Source organism: Arachis stenosperma, chromosome 10 (assembly GCF_014773155.1).
Source record: "Arachis stenosperma cultivar V10309 chromosome 10, arast.V10309.gnm1.PFL2, whole genome shotgun sequence".
Taxonomy (NCBI): domain Eukaryota; kingdom Viridiplantae; phylum Streptophyta; class Magnoliopsida; order Fabales; family Fabaceae; genus Arachis; species Arachis stenosperma.
The window spans coordinates 94,145,538-94,164,079 of record NC_080386.1 but is presented as its reverse complement, the minus strand read 5'-3'; the positions used below and the strand labels follow the sequence as shown (position 1 = coordinate 94,164,079).

The 18,542-nt window shown below is 39.5% G+C and overlaps 1 non-coding gene across 1 annotated transcript; it reads right to left on the bottom strand.

The window, feature by feature from the left end:
* Positions 1 to 1,723: 1,723 nt before the first annotated feature.
* Positions 1,724 to 1,831, bottom strand: LOC130959652 (small nucleolar RNA R71). Its single transcript, XR_009078722.1, has one exon. It is a non-coding gene; the product is annotated as a small nucleolar RNA R71 (small nucleolar RNA).
* Between the last annotated feature and the right edge of the window lie 16,711 nt (positions 1,832 to 18,542).

Below are 18,542 nucleotides of genomic sequence, written 5' to 3'. Positions count from 1 at the left end.
TAAAAACCAAAAATACTTGTTGCTTGAGTCTAGTGTCTCATCTTAAGTTTGGTGTCAATTGCATGCATTCATTCATGTGTCTTAAGGATCTTCAAGTAATTCTTGATGATTTCTTACTCTGATCTTTGAATTCTTTTGACTTGAGTGTTTATGTGTCTCATATAGTGTCAGTAGTATACAAACTGCTAAGTTTGGTGTCTTGCATGCATTGTTATTTGATTCTTGTTGCATTTTGATTATTAAAAATCCAAAAATATTTTTTATTGGTGTCTTTTCAAGTCAATAATACAAAGAATTGAAGATTCAGAACATACTGCAGAGGAATTATACAGAAAAAGCTGGGCATTCGAAAATGCCCAGTGAAGAAGGCAGACTGGCGTTTAAACGCCAGCCAGGGTACCTGGTTGGGCGTTTAACGCCCAAAAGGGGTGCATTTTGGGCGTTAAACGCCAGAATGGATACCATTCTGGGCGTTTAACGCCAGGATGGTGCTAGGGGGAAGATTTTGTTTTTCAAATCAAATTTTTTTCAAGTTTTCAAAGTTTTTCAAAATCAAATCTTTTTCAAATCATATCTTTTCAATCAAATGTTTTCAAAATCAATTTCCTTTTTCAAAGATACTTACTAACAATTAATGATTTGATTGAACATTTTTTTGCCTTTTCTATTAAGGAAGGTTTCATGTTTGACTCATATCTTTTCTTGTTAGGCAAGTAATTAATTTCTCAAATCAAATCTTTTTAAAATTGTTTTCAAATCATATCTTTAAAATTGTTTTCAAATCAAATCTTTTTAAAACCATAACTTTTCAATCATATCTTCTTAATCACATCTTTTTCAAAATAGTTCTCAATCAAATCTTTTTGATTTCTAATTTAAAAATCTTTTTCAAAAATCACTTGGTTTCTTTTCCACTTTGATTTTCGAAAATCAATTAATGTTTTTCAAAAATGTTTTCAAAATATTTTAATTAATTTTCGAAAATCTTCTTCCCCCCTTCTCACATCCTTCTATTTATGGAGTACCACTCCTTCTCAATGCACAATTCGAACCTTATCTAAGTAAAGTTCGAATTCTTCTTCTCCTTCTTCTTTCTATTTCTCTTTTCCTCTGACACCTCAAGGAATCTCTATACTGTGACATAGAGGACTCCACATTTTCTTGTTCTCTTCTCTTTCATATGAGCAGGAGCAGAGACAAAGGCATTCTTGTTGAAGCTGACCCTGAACCCGAAAGGACCTTGAAGAGAAAACTAAGAGAAGTCAAAGCACAACTCTCTTTAGAGGACCTGACCGAATTCTTCAAGGAAGAAGAAGACATGGCAGCCGAAAACAACAATAATGCAAATAATGCAAGGAAGGTGCTGGGTGACTTTACTGCACCTACTCCTGATTTTTATGGGAGAAGCATCTCTATCCCTGCCATTGGAGCAAACAACTTTGAGCTTAAGCCTCAATTAGTTTCTCTAATGCAACAGAACTGCAAGTTCCATGGACTTCCAATGGAAGATCCTCATCAGTTTTTAGCTGAGTTCTTGCAAATCTGTGACACAGTCAAGACTAATGGGGTTGACCCTGAGGTCTATAGACTGATGCTATTCCCTTTTGCTGTAAGAGACAGAGCTAGGATATGGTTGGACTCTCAACCTAAAGAAAGCCTGGACTCTTGGGAAAAGCTAGTCAATGCCTTCTTGGCAAAGTTCTTTCCACCACAAAGATGGAGTAAGCTTAGAGTGGAAGTCCAAACCTTTAGACAGAAGGATGGAGAATCCCTCTATGAAGCTTGGGAAAGATACAAACAATTGATCAGAAGATGTCCTTCTGACATGCTTTCTGAATGGAGCATCATAGGTATTTTCTATGATGGTCTCTCTGAACTGTCCAAGATGTCTTTGGATAGCTCTGCTGGAGGATCTCTTTATCTGAAGAAGACGCCTACAGAGGCTCAAGAGCTCATTGAAATGGTTGCAAATAACCAATTCATGTACACTTCTGAAAGGAATCCTGTGAACAATGGGACTAGTCAGAAGAAAGGAGTTCTTGAGATTGATGCTCTGAATGCCATTTTGGCTCAGAACAAGATATTGACTCAACAAGTCAATTTGATTTCTCAAAGTCTGTCTGGAATGCAAAATGCACCTGGCAGTACTAAGGATGCTTCATCTGAGGAAGAAGCTTATGATCCTGAGAACCCTTCAATGGAAGAGGTGAATTACCTAAGAGAACCCTATGGTAACACCTATAATTCTTCATGGAGAAATCACCCAAATCTCTCATGGAAGAATCAAGAGAGACCTCAATAAGGTTTCAACAACAACAATGGTGGAAGAAACAGGTTTAGCAATAGCAAGCCTTTTCCATCATCTTCTCAGCAACAGACAGAGAATTCTAAGCAGAACCCCTCTGACTTAGCAACCATGGTCTCTGATCTAATCAAAACCACTCAAAGTTTCATGACTGAAACAAGGTCTTCCATTAGGAATTTGGAAGGACAAGTGGGACAGCTGAGCAAGAAAGTTACTGAACTCCCTCCAAGTACTCTTCCAAGCAACACAGAAGAAAATCCAAAAGGAGAGTGCAAAGCCATCAATATGGCCGAATTTGGAGAGGAAGGGGAGGAAGTGAACGCCACTGAGGAATACCTCAATGGGCGTGCACTAGCCTCCAATGAGTTCCCCAATGAGGAACCATGGGAATCTGGGACTCAAAATGAGACCATAGAGATTCCATTGGACTTACTTCTGCCTTTCATGAGCTCTGATGAGTATTCTTCCTCTGAAGAGGATGAGTATGTCACTGAAGAGCAAGTTGCTAAGTACCTTGGAGCAATCATGAAACTAAATGACAAGTTATTTGGAAATGAGACTTGGAAGGATGAACCTCCTTTGCTCACCAAAGAACTGGATGACTTGTCTAGGCAGAAATTACCTCAAAAGAGACAAGATCCTGGGAAGTTTTCCATACCTTGTACCATAGGCACCGTGACCTTCAAGAAGGCTCTGTGTGACTTAGGGTCAAGTGTAAACCTCATGCCTCTCTCAGTAATGGAGAAGCTAGGGATCTTTGAGGTACAAGCTGCAAGAATCTCATTAGAGATGGCAGACAACTCAAGGAAACAAGCTCATGGACTTGTAGAGAATGTTTTGGTAAAGGTTGAAGACCATTACATCCCTACTGATTTCATAGTCCTAGAGACTGGGAAGTGCATGGATGAAACCATCATCCTTGGCAGACACTTCCTAGCCACAGCAAAGGCTGTGATTGATGTTGATGGAGGAGAACTGATCATTCAAGTGAATGGAGAATCCTTTGTGTTTAAGACTCAAGGATATCCCTCTGTCACCATAGAGATGAAGCATGAAGAGCTTCTCTCAAATCAGAGTCAAGAAGAGCCCCCACAGTCAAACTCTAAGTTTGGTGTTGGGAGGCCACAACCAAACTCTAAGTTTGGTGTTGAACCCCCACATTCAAACTCTAAGTTTGGTGTTGGGAGGTTCCAACATTGCTCTGAGTATCTGTGAGGCTCCATGAGAGCTCTCTGTCAAGCTACTGACATTAAAGAAGCGCTTGTTGGGAGGCAACCCAATGATTATATTTTATATAGTTTCTTTTGTTATTTTATGTTTTTTTTAGGTTGATGATCATAAGAAGTCACAAAATCCATTGAAAAAGCAAAAACAAAATGAAAAACAGGAAGAAAAACAGCACACTCTGGAGGAAGAAGCTGCTGGCGTTCAAACGCCAGTAAGCCTAGCAGTTGGGCGTTTAACGCCCAGTCTGGCACCATTCTGGGCGTTTAACGCCAGAAAGGGGCACCAGACTGGCGTTAAACGCCAGAAAAGGGCAAGAACCTGGCGTTAAACGCCAGGAATGGGCATCAGCCCGGCGTTTAACGCCAGAAATGCCTCAAAACGTGATTTTGAGCAACATTTGGTGCAGGGATGACTTTTCCTTGACACCACAGGATCTGTGGACCCCACAGGATCCCCACCAACCCCACCACCACTCTCTCTCTTCTTCCCCCATTCACCAATCACCTCAATACCTCTTCCCCAAAACCCCTTCACCTATCAAATCCCATCTTTCTCTTCACCACTCACATCCATCCTTCATAAAACCCCACCAACCTCACCCTTCAAATTCAAACCACTTTCCCTCCCAAACCCACCCAATATGGCCGAACCCCATCTCCCCTCTCTCCTATAAATACCCTTCTTCACTCCTTCATTTTCACACAACCAAAACACCTCTTCTTTCCCCCTTGGCCGAATACATTAAGCCATTCCCTTTTTCTTCATTTCTTCTTCTTCTCCTCTCTTCTTTCTTCTTTTGCTCGAGGACGAGCAAACATTTTAAGTTTGGTGTGGTAAAAGCGTTGCTTTTTCGTTTTTCCATAACCATTATGGCATCCAAGGCCGGAGAAACCTCTAGAAAGAGGAAAGGGAAGGCAAAAGCCTCCACCTCCGAGTCATGGGAGATGGATAGGTTCATCTCAAGGGTGCATCAAGACCACTTCTATGAAGTTGTGGCCTTGAAGAAGGTGATCCCCGAGGTCCCCTTTTCACTCAAAAAGGGTGAATATCCGGAGATCCGCCATGAGATCCAAAGAAGAGGTTGGGAAGTACTTACCAACCCCATTCAACAAGTTGGAATCTTGATGGTTCAAGAGTTCTATGCCAATGCATGGATCACCAAGAGCCATGATCAAAGTATGAACCCGGATCCAAAGAATTATCTTACTATGGTTCGGGGGAAATACTTGGATTTTAGTCCGGAAAGTGTGAGGGTGGCGTTCAACTTGCCTATGATGCAAGGAGATGAACATCCTTACACAAGAAGGGTCAACTTTGATCAAAGGTTGGACCAAGTCCTCACAATCATATGTGAAGAGGGCGCACAATGGAAGAGAGATTCAAGAGGCAAGCCGGTTCAATTGAGAAGGCATGACCTCAAACCTGTGGCTAGAGGATGGTTGGAGTTCATCCAACGCTCAATCATTCCCACTAGCAACCGGTCCGAAGTTACTTTAGACCGGGCCATCATGATCCATAGCATCATGATTGGAGAAGAAGTGGAAGTTCATGAGGTTATAGCCCAAGAACTCTACAAGGTGGCGGATAAGTCCTCTACCTTAGCAAGGTTAGCTTTTCCTCACCTCATTTGTCACCTCTGTTATTCAGTTGGAGTTGACATAGAGGGAGACATCACCATTGATGAGGATAAGCCCATTACCAAGAAAAGGATGGAGCACACAAGAGACCCTTCTCATCATGAGATCCCTGAGATACCTCAAGGGATGCACTTTCCTCCACAAAACTATTGGGAGCAACTAAACACCTCCCTAGGAGAATTGAGTTCCAACATGGGACAACTAAGGGTGGAGCACCAAGAACACTCCATTCTCCTCCATGAAAAGAAGATCAAAGAATCATGAGAGAGGAGCAACAAAGGCAAGGAAGAGACATTGAGGAGCTCAAGCACTCCATAGGACCTTCAAGAGGAAGGAAGAGCCGCCATCACTAAGGTGGACCCGTTCCTTGATTTCCTTGTTCTTTATTCTTCTGTTTTTCAAATTTTTATGCTTATGTTTATCCATGTTTGGGTCTTATGATCATTAGTGTCTTAGTGTCTATGCCTTAAAGTTATGAATGTCCTATGAATCCATCACCTTTCTTAAATTAAAACGTGCTTAATGGAAAAGGAAAAGAATTGCATGAATTTTGAATTTTATAACAGTTTAATTATTTTGATGTGGTGGCAACACTTTTGTTCTTTGAATGTATGCTTGAACAGTGCATATGTCTTTTGAATTTGTGGTTCATGAATGTTGGCTCTTGAAAGAATGATGAAAAAGGAGACATGTTACTGAGGATCTGAAAAATCATAAAAATGATTCTTGAAGCAAGAAAAAGCAGTGAATACAAAAAAAAAAGAAGAAGAAGCAAACGAAAAAAAAAACCGAAAAAAAAAGAAAAGAGAAAGAAAAAGAAAGAAAAAGAGTTGTGATCCAAGGCAATAAGAGTGTGCTTAAGAACCCTGGACACCTCTAATTGGGGACTTTAGCAAAGCTAAGTCAAAATCTGAAAAGGTTCACCCAATTATGTGTCTGTAGCATGTATGTATCCGGTGGTAATACTGGAAGACAGAGTGCTTTGGGCCACAGCCAAGACTCAATAAGTAGCTGTGTTCAAGAATCATCATACTTAACTAAGAGAATCAATAACACTATCTGGATTCTGAGTTCCTAAAGAAGCCAATCATTCTGAGTTTCAAAGGAGAAAGTGAGATGCCAAAACTATTCAGAGGCAAAAAGCTAAAAGCCCCGCTCATCTAATTAATACTGATCTTCATAGATGTTTTTGGAGTTCATTGCATATTCTCTTCTTTTTATCTTATTTGATCTTCAGTTGCTTGGGGACAAGCAACAATTTAAGTTTGGTGTTGTGATGAGCGGATAATTTATACACTTTTTGGCATTGTTTTTAGTATGTTTTTAGTAGTTTTAGTTTAGTTTTTATTATATTTTTATTAGTTTTTAATTAAAATTCACTTTTCTGGACTTTACTATGAGTTTGTGTGTTTTTCTGTGATTTCAGGTATTTTCTGGCTGAAATTGAGGGATCTGAGCAAAAATCTGATTCAGAGACTGAAAAGGACTGCAGATGCTGTTGGATTCTGACCTCCCTGCACTCGAAGTGGATTTTCTGGAGCTACAGAAGCCCAATTGGCGCGCTCTCAACGGCGTTGGAAAGTAGACATCCTGGGCTTTCCAGCAATATATGATAGTCCATACTTTGCCCAAGATTTGATGGCCCAAACCGGCGTTCAAAGTCACCTACAGAAATTCCAGCGTTAAACGCCGGAACTAGCACCTAAATGGGAGTTAAACTCCCAAACTGGCATAAAAGCTGGCGTTTAACTCCAAGACAAGTCTCTACACGAAAATGCTTCATTGCTCAGCCCAAGCACACACCAAGTGGGCCCGGAAGTGGATTTCTATGTCATTTACTCATATTTGTACACCTTAGGCTACTAGTTTTCTATAAGTAGGACCTTTTACTATTGTATTTGAATCTTTGGATTATTTTTAGATCCTTTGATCATCTTTGGACATCTAGTTCTTAGATCATTTGGGAGGCTGGCCATTCGGCCATGCCTAGACCTCGTTCTTATGTATTTTCAACGGTGGAGTTTCTACACACCATAGATTAAGGTGTGGAGCTCTGCTGTACCTCGAGTATTAATGCAATTACTATTGTTCTTCCATTCAATTCCGCTTGTTCTTTTACCAAGATATCACTTGTTCTTCAACTTGATGAAGGTGATGATCCGTGACACTCATCATCATTCTCACCCATGAACAAGGTGACTGACAACCATTCTTGTTCTACAAGCATCTGAGGCTTAGTGAATATCTCTTGGATTCTTTAATCGGAATCTTCGTGGTATAGGCAAGATTTGATGGCGGCATTCAAGAGAATCCGGAAGGTCTAAACCTTGTCTGTGGTATTCTGAGTAGGATTCAATGATTGAATGACTGTGACGTGCTTCAAACCTGTAACCTACTGGGCGTTAGTGACAGACGCAAAAGAGGGATTCTATTCCGGTAGGGGAGGGAACCACACCGGTGATTGGCAGCACTGTGACAGAGTGCGTGCATTAGCTTTCACTGCGAGGATGGGAGGTAGCCACTGACAACGGTGAAACCCTACACGAGCTTGCCATGGAAAGGAGTAAGAAGGATTGGATGAAGATAGTAAGAAAGCAGAGAGACGGAAGGGAAGGCATCTTCATACACTTGTCTGAAGCTCTTACACCAATGATATACATAAGTATCCCTATCTTTATCTTTTATGTTATTTTCGTTCATCACTATACCCATTTGAGTCTGCCTGACTGAGATTTACAAGGTGACCATAGCTTGCTTCATACCACCAATCTCCGTGGGATCGACCCTTACTCGCGTAAGGTTTATTACTTGGACGACCCAGTGCACTTGCTGGTTAGTTGTGCGAAGTTGTGTTTATGCCATGGTATTGAGCACCAAGTCTTTGGAGCCATTACCGGGGATTGTTCTTGTGTATTAAAAAGTATTGATCACAATTTCGTGCACCAGCAAGTAAATAAGTTGGGAAAAATAATATGAAGAAGGCAGTTAAGGCTTCAGAGTTATCTATTTTCCGGATTGACTTTTCTTATTAATTTATTTTAATCATGCAAGATTTAATTCATGGCAAACTATATGTGACTAGACCCTAATTCTTTAGACCTTTCTAGTCTCCTCTAACTTTCATCAATCGCCAATTCCTTGGTCAATTAATTCCAATTAGGGGGTGAAGTTTAATTCTAGTTATTATGCCACAAAAATCCTAATTATCCAAATATAAGAGGATTATATATCACGTATCCCGTTAAGTCTAGATAATTAGAGTTTAGGAAAAATTGTTTTCAAGCTATTGTTCAAGTAAAGAGCTTTTCCAAGTTATACAAGAACTCAATTAGAAAGAGGGTCATACTTCCGTTCCACCCAACTTCATAAGATAAAGAACGAAAACAATTCTTGGAATATAAATCAAAACATGAATTAAAATAAAAAATAATAGTATCAATCCATACAATAGATAGAGCTCCTAACCTTAATAGTGGATGTTTAGTTGCTCATCGTTCAGAGAGAAAATAAGGATTCAGGTAAACTGTAAAATGCGAAATGTAAATTGGAATAGAATCCCCCTTAGAAGAGAAGTTTCTTTTCTCTTTTATATCTAATCCTAATTAATTTAAAATCTAATTTCTAAAACTAAATAATATCTTTTCCTATTTTTAAAATAAAGATTAAAATTTAAATCAGAATTAATTAAATAATCTCGCGTAGCCTATTGGAGAGGAGTGGGGACCACTTGACTTTACTGGATCTGCACTTAACTTGGTAAAGAGCTATACGTTACTTGAGTGCCAAAATGGGGCCCAGAAATTGCCCCCAGTGTTTTCTGCGTTTTCTGCATGTGGCGCATGTCACCCGTACACGTCAGTCACGCGTACTCGTCGATGGTCTTCTTCGGGTGTCACGCGTACGCGTACGCGTCGCTGCATAAATCTCCAAATCACGCCCACGCATCAGGTATGCGCACGCGTCGCTCCTCGTTGATCATCTCCTTTAATTCTTGTACTCCTTCCATTTGTGCAAGCTTTCTCTCCATCAAATCCAGGCAAATGCTACCTAAAATAAACAAAATTGCACGAGACTCAAAGTAGCATCCATAGTGGCTAAAAGATAATTAATTATTGATTAAACTCAATAATTTGAATGCAAATTCACTAGGAAAAGATGAGAAAGATGCTCACGCATCACGTTCACAAAGAGGTAAAACTCGTCTCACTCTTAAATCTGTTAGAGAACCAGACATTGATCCTTTTGCTCATAAATCTCATTTCATGACATCTCACTCTAACTATAATCCATATAGATTTAGGTCTACTATGAACAATGACTTTTTTGAAGAAGTTATTAAGTACCGTACCCTGTGTCCCTCTTTTCTTGCTGATTTGCCAAACCTGAAAAAGAAGGGTTTTCTTTTTGTTGAAAATTTGGAATTTTTAGACTGGAATAATCTTTTTAACATCAAAAAGCCTGTTTATCCTCTGTTGGTTCAAGAGTTTTATGCAAACCTGACATATAATGAAGGCACTATTCACTTTTATGTTAAGGGCCGAGACATTATCTTGAATAATAAAACAATTAGGGAGTCATTGAAGTATACTGCTGTTGGGCCTTGTGCTTATACTTCTATTAAGTGGGATGAAGGAGTTGGTACTTCTTACAATGATGCATTGGCTCATATTTGTGAACATGTTTCCTTGATTGATGGCATTACACCCACTCACAAAGCCCTAGGATATGAACGTGCTCAGTTGTACCGAATTGTCAACCACATCATACTTCCTCAAAGTAGTTCATATCAAAGGGTTTCTTACACTGACACTCTTGTTTTATATGCCCTGCTCACCAAATCTGAAATTTCATTTGCTTATTTGATGGTTAGATACATGTTTGACTCTGTTAGAAGTGAGAAAGACAAAGCACTTCCTTATGGCATGTTTCTAACTTGTATTTTTGAGCATTTTGATGTTAACTTGTCCAATGAGGATTATGAAAACAGACATTCATATCTAAAAGGGGGTGGTTCAGTGAAATAGAAAAAAGTACCTACTCGATCTAAGAGAGTGGTTCTAGATGATGATGATGATGAGTTCCTGAGGAATCTCCTCTTCCTTCCACCGACGGCACTTCCATCTCCACTGGACAAAAACCTGCTCTGCTGAATGTTGTCAAAGATGTAGTCCAGGAGTTTGTCTCCCAATCTAATCACATGATTGCCATGAGTAAGGAACAAAGGAAGCTAGCAACATGCATGAGAATTTCTTCTGGAAATCAAGAGATAGGGTGGCTATGTTCATAATGTTCATTGACAATCTTCAAAAAGATGAAGATCCTGCCACTGATGCTGATGAGAAAGATGATTCGGAGGGGAATGGTTCAGATGCCTAGATTTGTCTCATGAAACTGCTGCTGTCTGCTCTCTTTTTGTCTCATGAAAACTGTTTCTTTTGTTACCTTTGAACTTGTTTTTGTTGTCTTGGATGACTGTAATACTCTAACTACTGCTGCACTTAATTTTATTTTTTGATTTTTTGAACTGTGCTCTAACACCTTCATGCAGGATTTAAGGTGTTATTTTTATTGGCCTTGCTTATGCTCCACCCTTGATGACAAAAGGGGGAGTAATAGCCGCTGAATATTGAATTTTTTTTCAGATTTTATTTGTAAATTCTGATTGATTGCTACTGCTGATAATTTGAGCATAAAAATGTTTATTTGCAACTATGTTGCTGCAGGAAATGTAATGACATGACAATTGGAACTTGCTTTCATATATTGTTGATTTGCCCTTGATTAATCTTGATGATCTGATTTTGTTGCTAACATAATATGTTCAGTATTGGGCTGGATTTGTAGTGTTGATTGTATAAACTCCCATTAGTCAAAATAATTTTGTGTAGCTCTTTATGGTGCTCTTCATAAGTAAATGTAAACATGAAAGAAGAAAAGAGCATAAATCCAGGAGGAGCTAACTTTGAAAAAGAAAGGGGGAGCAACACCAAAGCAAGTAACATAAATCAAAGGGAGTCTCTAAACCTTACTCAAATTTATTTCCTTTTGATCATTGTTTAAATTATGTTTGTCATCAAGGGGAAAATTGTTGAGTTAAGAAATTAACTAAATCAATTAATGATGACAAACATTATCTTATTGGGCAAAGTAAATAATTAGTGTTGATTGATTATTGATGAGCGAATAATTTATACGCTTTTTGGCACTGTTTTTAGTATGTTTTTAGTACATTGTAGTTAGTTTTTAGTATGTTTTTATGAGTTTTTATTTAAAATTCACTTTTCTGGGCTTTACTATGAGTTTGTGTGTTTTTCTGTGATTTCAGGTAATTTCTAACTGAAATTGAGGGACTTGAGCAAAAATCTGATTCAGAGGCTGAAAAAGGACTGCAGATGCTGTTGGATTCTGACCTCCCTACACTTGAAGTGAATTTTCTGGAGCTAAAAAAGCCCAATTGGCGCGCTCTCAATTGCGTTGGAAAGTAGACATCCTGGGCTTTCCAGCAATGTATAATAGTCCATACTTTTCCCGAGATTTGATGGCCCAAACCGGCGTTGCAAATCAGCTTTAGAATTCCCAGTGTTTAACACCAGAACTGGCACAAAAGTTGGAGTTAAACGCCCAAACTGGCACAAAAGCTGGCGTTTAACTCCAGGAAAAGTCTCTACACATGAAAGCTTCAATGCTCAGCCCAAGCACACACCAAGTAGACCCCGGAAGTGGATTTTTACGTCATTTACTCATTTCTGTATATCCTAGGTTACTAGTTCACTATAAATAGGATCTTTTGACATTGTATCTGGACCTCATGACACTTTACACATTTCATATTGTACCTTCTACGGCATGAGTCTCTAAACCCCATGGTTGGGGGTGAGGATCTCTGCTGTGTCTTGATGGATTAATGCAATTACTACTGTTTTTTATTCAAACACGCTTGTTTCCATTCTAAGATATCACTTGCTTCTCAACTTGATGAATGTGATGATCCGTGACACTCATCATCATTCTCACCTATGAACGTGTGCCTGACAACCACCTCCGTTCTACTTTAGATTGAGTGGATATCTCTTGGATTCTTTAGCCAGAATCTTCGTGGTATAAGCTAGAATATATTGGCGGCCATTCTTGAGGATCCGGAAGGTCTAAACCTTGTCTGTGGTATTCTGAGTAGGATTCAGGGATTGAATGACTGTGACAAGCTTCAAACTCGCGATTGTGGGGCGATAGTGACAGACGCAAAAGAATCACTGGATTCTATTCCGACATGATCGAGAACCGACAGATGAATAGCCGTGCTGTGACAGAGCGCGTTGAACATTTTCACTGAGAGGATGGGAGGTAGCCATTGACAACAGTGAAACCCTACATACAGCTTGCCATGGAAGGAGCCTTGCGTGCACGAAGAAGAAGACAGTAGGAAAGCAGAGATTCAGAAGATGGAGCATTGATGAGCGGATAATTTATACGCTTTTTGGCATTATTTTTAGGTAGTTTTTAGTAAGTTTAAGCTACTTTTAGGGATGTTTTCATTAGTTTTTATGTTAAATTCACATTTCTGGACTTTACTATGAGTTTGTGTATTTTTCTGTGATTTCAGGTAATTTCTGGCTGAAATTGAGGGACTTGAGCAAAACTCTGAAAAAGGCTGACAAAAGGACTGCTGATGCTGTTGGAATTGACCTCCCTGCACTCGAAATGGATTTTCTGGAGCTATAAAACTCCAATTGGCGCGTTCTCAACGGCGTTGGAAAGTAGATATCCAGAGCTTTCCAGCAATATATAATAGTCCATACTTTATTCGGAAATTGACGACATAACTTGGCATTGAACGCCAAGTACATGCTGCTGTCTGGAGTTAAACGCCAGAAACACGTCATGATCCGGAGTTGAACGCCCAAAACACGTTATAACTTGGAGTTCAACTCCAATAAAAGCCTCAGCTCGTGGATAGACCAAGCTTAGCCCAAACATACACCAAGTGGGCCCCAGAAGTGGATTTATGCATCAATTACTTACTCATGTAAACCCTAGTAGCTAGTTTATTTATAAATAGGACTTTTTACTAGTGTATTAGACATCTTGGGACGATTAGTTCTCAGATCATGGGGGCTGGCCATTCGGCCAAGCCTGAACCTTTCACTTATGTATTTTCAACGGTGGAGTTTCTGCACACCATAGATTAAGGGTGTGGAGCTCTGCTGTACCTCAAGTTTCAATACAATTATTATTACTTTCTATTCAATTCTCTTTTATTCTTATTCCAAGATATACGTTGCACAACACTTTGATGAATGTGATGATCCGTGACACACATCATCATTCTCACCTATGAACGTGCGTGATTGACAACCACTTCCGTTCTACCTTAGGCCGGGCGCATATCTCTTAGATTTCCCAACAGAATCTTCGTGGTATAAGCTAGAATTGATGGCGGCATTCATGAGAATCTGGAAAGTCTAAACCTTGTCTGTGGTATTCCGAGTAGGATTCCGGGATTGAATGACTGTGACGAGCTTCAAACTCCTGAAGGCTGGGCGTGATGACAAACGCAAAAGAATCAAGGGATTCTATTCCAACCTGATTGAGAACCGACAGATGATTAGCCGTGCTGTGACAGAGCATAGGAACGTTTTCACTGAGAGGATGGGATGTAGCCATTGACAACGGTGATGCCCTACATACAGCTTGCCATGGAAAGGAGTAAGAAGGATTGGATGAAAGCAATGAGAAAGTAGAGATTCAAGAGGAGTACAGCATCTCCATATGCCTATCTGAAATTCCCACTATTGATTTACATAAGTATTTCTATCCCTTTTTATTTTATTTATCTTTATTTATCCAATCTAATCACATTTGACTTTATGAGTCCACTTAACTGGGATTTACAAGATGACCATAGCTTGCTTCATACCAACAATCTCCGTGGGATCGACCCTTACTCACGTAAGGTATTACTTGGACGACCCAGTGCACTTGCTGGTTAGTTGAACGGAGTTGTGACTTCAAATAGAGCCAATTATTAAATTTCATACAAATACAAAGAGTATTTGATCACAATTTCGTCCACCAAGCATCTCCAAAACCTCAACATGTTCCCCATTACTGCAAAACAAGTATTTACTTCATGTTCTTTTACTTTTTACTATTAAATCTGAGAATTATTGATATCCTGACTAAGAGTTACAAGATAACCATAGCTTGCTTCAAGCCGACAACCTCCGTGGGATCGACCCTTACTCACGTAAGGTATTACTTGGACGACCCAGTGCACTTGCTGGTTAGTTGTGCGGAATTACAAAAGTGTGATTGTAATTTCGTGCACCAAGTTTTTGGTGCCGTTGCCGAGGATTGTTCGAGTTTGGACAACTGACAGTTCATCTTGTTGCTTAGATTAGGAATATTTTATTTCTGTTGGTTTAGAGTCTTTTATTTGAGTCTAGTTTCATATTTTAAGTTTGGTGTCAATTGCATGCTTTTACTTTCTCTTAATTTTTTGAATTTCATAATCTTAGTTGTTTCTTTACCTTTAAAAATTCTATGTTTGGTGTCTTCTTTGTGTTTTTCTTTAAAATTTTCGAAAATTTGTGTTTGATTTTCTAAAAATTTTAAGTTTGGTGTCATTTTGTTGTTTTTCTCTTTCCTCATTTCAAAAAAAATCAAATCTTTTTCAAAATAATTTTCAATCATATCTTTTTAATTGTTAATTCCAAAATCTTTTTAATTAATTAATTAATTTAGTTTTCAATTTGCTTTGATTTTATTTTCTTTTAGTTTTCAAAATTTTATTTTATTTTTCATTTATTTTATTTTATTATTTGCGGTCACTTTTAATTAAATAAAATAAAAAATAAAAAATAAAAATATAATTTACTTGCAATCTACATCATCTTCCTTTCTCCATCATGGACCTAAGTGGAATTGAGCAGTCCAGAAGGACTCTGGGGTCATATGCTAACCCCATTACAGCTGCATATGGGAGTAGCATCTGTATACCTCAAATCAAAGCAAACAGTTTTGAGCTAAATCTTCAACTCATTATCATGGTGTAGTAAAATTGCCAGTATTCCGATCTTCCACAGGAAGAACCTACTGAGTTTCTGGCACAGTTCTTACAAATTACTAACACAGTACGTGATAAAGAAGTGGATCAGGATGTCTACAGATTATTACTGTTTCCATTTGCTGTAAAAGATCAAGCTAAGAGGTGGTTAAATAACCAACCCACAACAAGCATAAAAACATGGAGATAGTTATCAAACAAATTCCTGAATCAATTTTACCCTCCAAAAAGGATGACACAACTAAGGCTGGACATCCAAGGCTTTAAACAAGAGGATAATGAATCCCTTTATAATGCCTGGGAGAGGTATAGAGGTATGCTAAGGAAATGCCCCTCTGAAATATTTTCAGAGTGGGTACAGTTAGACATCTTCTACTATGGGCTTACAGAAAAAGCTCAGATGTCTTTAGACCATTCAGCTGGTGGATCTATACACATGAGGAAGACGATTGAAGAGGCTCAAGAGCTCATAGATACGGTTGCTAGAAATCAACATCTATACTCAAGCAGTGAGTCCTCTATAAAAGAAGAAGCTATGGCAGTAACTACTGATCCTAATCCTCAAGAACATATTGTTGAACTTAATCAACAATTACTCCTGATGACAAAACAATTAGCAGAGTTTAAAGAGATGCTCCAAGAAACTAAAAATGCTAACCAGAATATGGAAGCACAACTGAATCAGACAAGACAGCAGCTATCTAAACAGATAATAGAAGAGTGCCAAGCTATTAAATTGAGGAGTGGAAAGACATTGAATGTATCAATTCAAAGCAGTAGAAAGCCAAGAAAGGAACAACTGGCAGAGGATAACCAAACCACTGCCCAAATTTCCTCTGAGGACAGTAAGAGCCCAAAGAGGAGTACTTCTGGCGTTCAAACGCCAGAAGAGGAGGAAAAGCTTGCGTTAAACGCCCATTCCTTACCCAGTTCTAGCGTTCAAACGCCAGAAAAGGGTGGAAGGCTGGCGTTAAACGCCCATCCTACACCCAGTCCTGGCGTTCAAACGCCAACGAGGAATCAGACACCTGAGAGTGCTGATAGTAACCCCTCTAAGAAGGCTTCTCCAACCACCTCTGTAGGGAATAAACCTGCAGCAACTAAGGTTGAAGAATATAAAGCCAAGATGCCTTATCCTCAGAAACTCCGCCAAGCGGAACAGGATAAACAATTTTCCCGCTTTGCAGACTATCTAAGGACTCTTGAAATAAAGATTCCGTTTGCAGAGGCACTTGAGCAAATACCCTCTTATGCTAAGTTCATGAAAGAGATCTTAAGTCATAAGAAGGATTGGAGAGAAACTGAAAAGGTGTTTCTCACTGAAGAATGCAGTGCAGTCATTCTGAAAAGCTTACCAGAGAAGCTTCAAGATCCAGGAAGCTTTATGATACCATGCACATTAGAAGGTGCTTGTACCAAGACAGCCCTATGTGACCTTGGAGCAAGTATCAACCTAATACCTGCATCCACTATCAGAAAGCTTGGGTTGACTGAAGAAATCAAACCAACCCGGATATGTCTCCAACTTGCTAATGGCTCCATTAAATATTCATCAGGCATAATTGAGGACATGATTGTCAAGGTTGGGCCATTTGCCTTTCCCACTGACTTTGTAGTGCTGGAAATGGAGGAGCACAAGAGTGCAACTCTCATTCTAGGAAGACCTTTCCTAGCAACTGGACGAACTCTTATTGATGTACAAAAAGGGGAAGTGGCCCTGAGAGTCAATGAGGATGAGTTCAAGTTGAATGCTGTCAAAGCTATGCAGCATCCAGACACATCAAATGACTGCATGAGTGTTGATATTATTGACTCTTTGGTGGAAGAGATCAATATGACTGAGAGTCTCGAATCAGAGCTAGAGGTCATCTTCAAAGATGTTCAGCCTGATCAGGAGGAACCAGAGGAAATAAAAGAAACTCTGAAAATTCCTCAAGAAGAGGATAAGCCTCCCAAACCTAAGCTCAAACCACAACCACCATCCCTGAAGTATGCATTTCTGGGAGAGGGTGACACTTTTCCAGTGATCATAAGCTCTGCTTTAAATTCACAGGAAGAGGAAGCACTGATTCAAGTGCTAAGGACACACAAGACAGCTCTTGGATGGTCCATAAGTGATCTTAAGGGCATTAGCCCAGCAAGATGCATGCACAAGATCCTATTGGAGGATAATGCCAAACCAGTGGTTCAACCACAAAGGCGGCTAAATCCAGCCATGAAGGAGGTGGTGCAGAAAGAGGTCACTAAGTTACTAGAGGCTAGGATTATTTATCCTATTTCTGATAGCCCCTGGGTGAGCCCTGTTCAAGTTGTCCCCAAGAAGGGAGGCATGACAGTGGTTCATAATGAAAAGAATGAATTGGTTCCTACAAGAATAATTACAGGGTGGCGTATGTGTATTGACTACAGAAGGCTCAATACAGCCACCAGAAAGGATCATTTTCCTTTACCATTTATAGACCAGATGCTAGAAAGACTAGCGGGTCATGATTATTACTGCTTTTTGGATGGCTATTCAGGCTACAATCAAATTGCAGTGGATCCTCAAGATCAAGAGAAAACAGCATTCACCTGTCCTTCTAGCGTATTTGCTTACAGAAGAATGCATTTTGGTCTATGCAATGCACCTACAACTTTTCAGAGGTGCATGTTATCCATCTTCTCTGATATGGTAGAAAAGTTCCTAGAAGTCTTCATGGATGACTTCTCAGTATTTGGAGACTCATTCAGCTCCTGTCTTGATCATCTAGCACTTGTCCTAAAGAGATGCCAAGAGACTAACCTGGTCTTAAACTGGGAGAAATGTCACTTTATGGTGACTGAAGGAATTGTCCTGGGGCACAAAATTTCAAGCAAGGGAATAGAGGTGAATCAAGCAAAGGTAGAAGTAATTGAAAAATTACCACCACCTGCCAAAGTTAAGGCAATCAGAAGCTTTTTGGGGCATGCAAGATTCTACAGAAGGTTTATAAAGGATTTTTCAAAAATTGCAAAACCTCTGAGCAACCTGCTAGCTGCTGACACACCATTTGTGTTTGACACAGAGTGTCTGCAGGCGTTTGAGACCCTGAAAGCCAAGCTGGTCACAGCACCAGTCATCTCTGCACCAGACTGGACATTACCATTCGAACTAATGTGTGATGCCGATGACCATGCTATTGGTGCAATGATGGGACAGAGGCACAACAAGCTTTTGCACGTCATTTATTATGCCAGCCATGTTCTAAATGACGCACAAAAAAATTACACAACCACAGAAAAAGAGTTACTTGCAGTGGTTTATGCCATTGACAAGTTTAGATCCTATTTA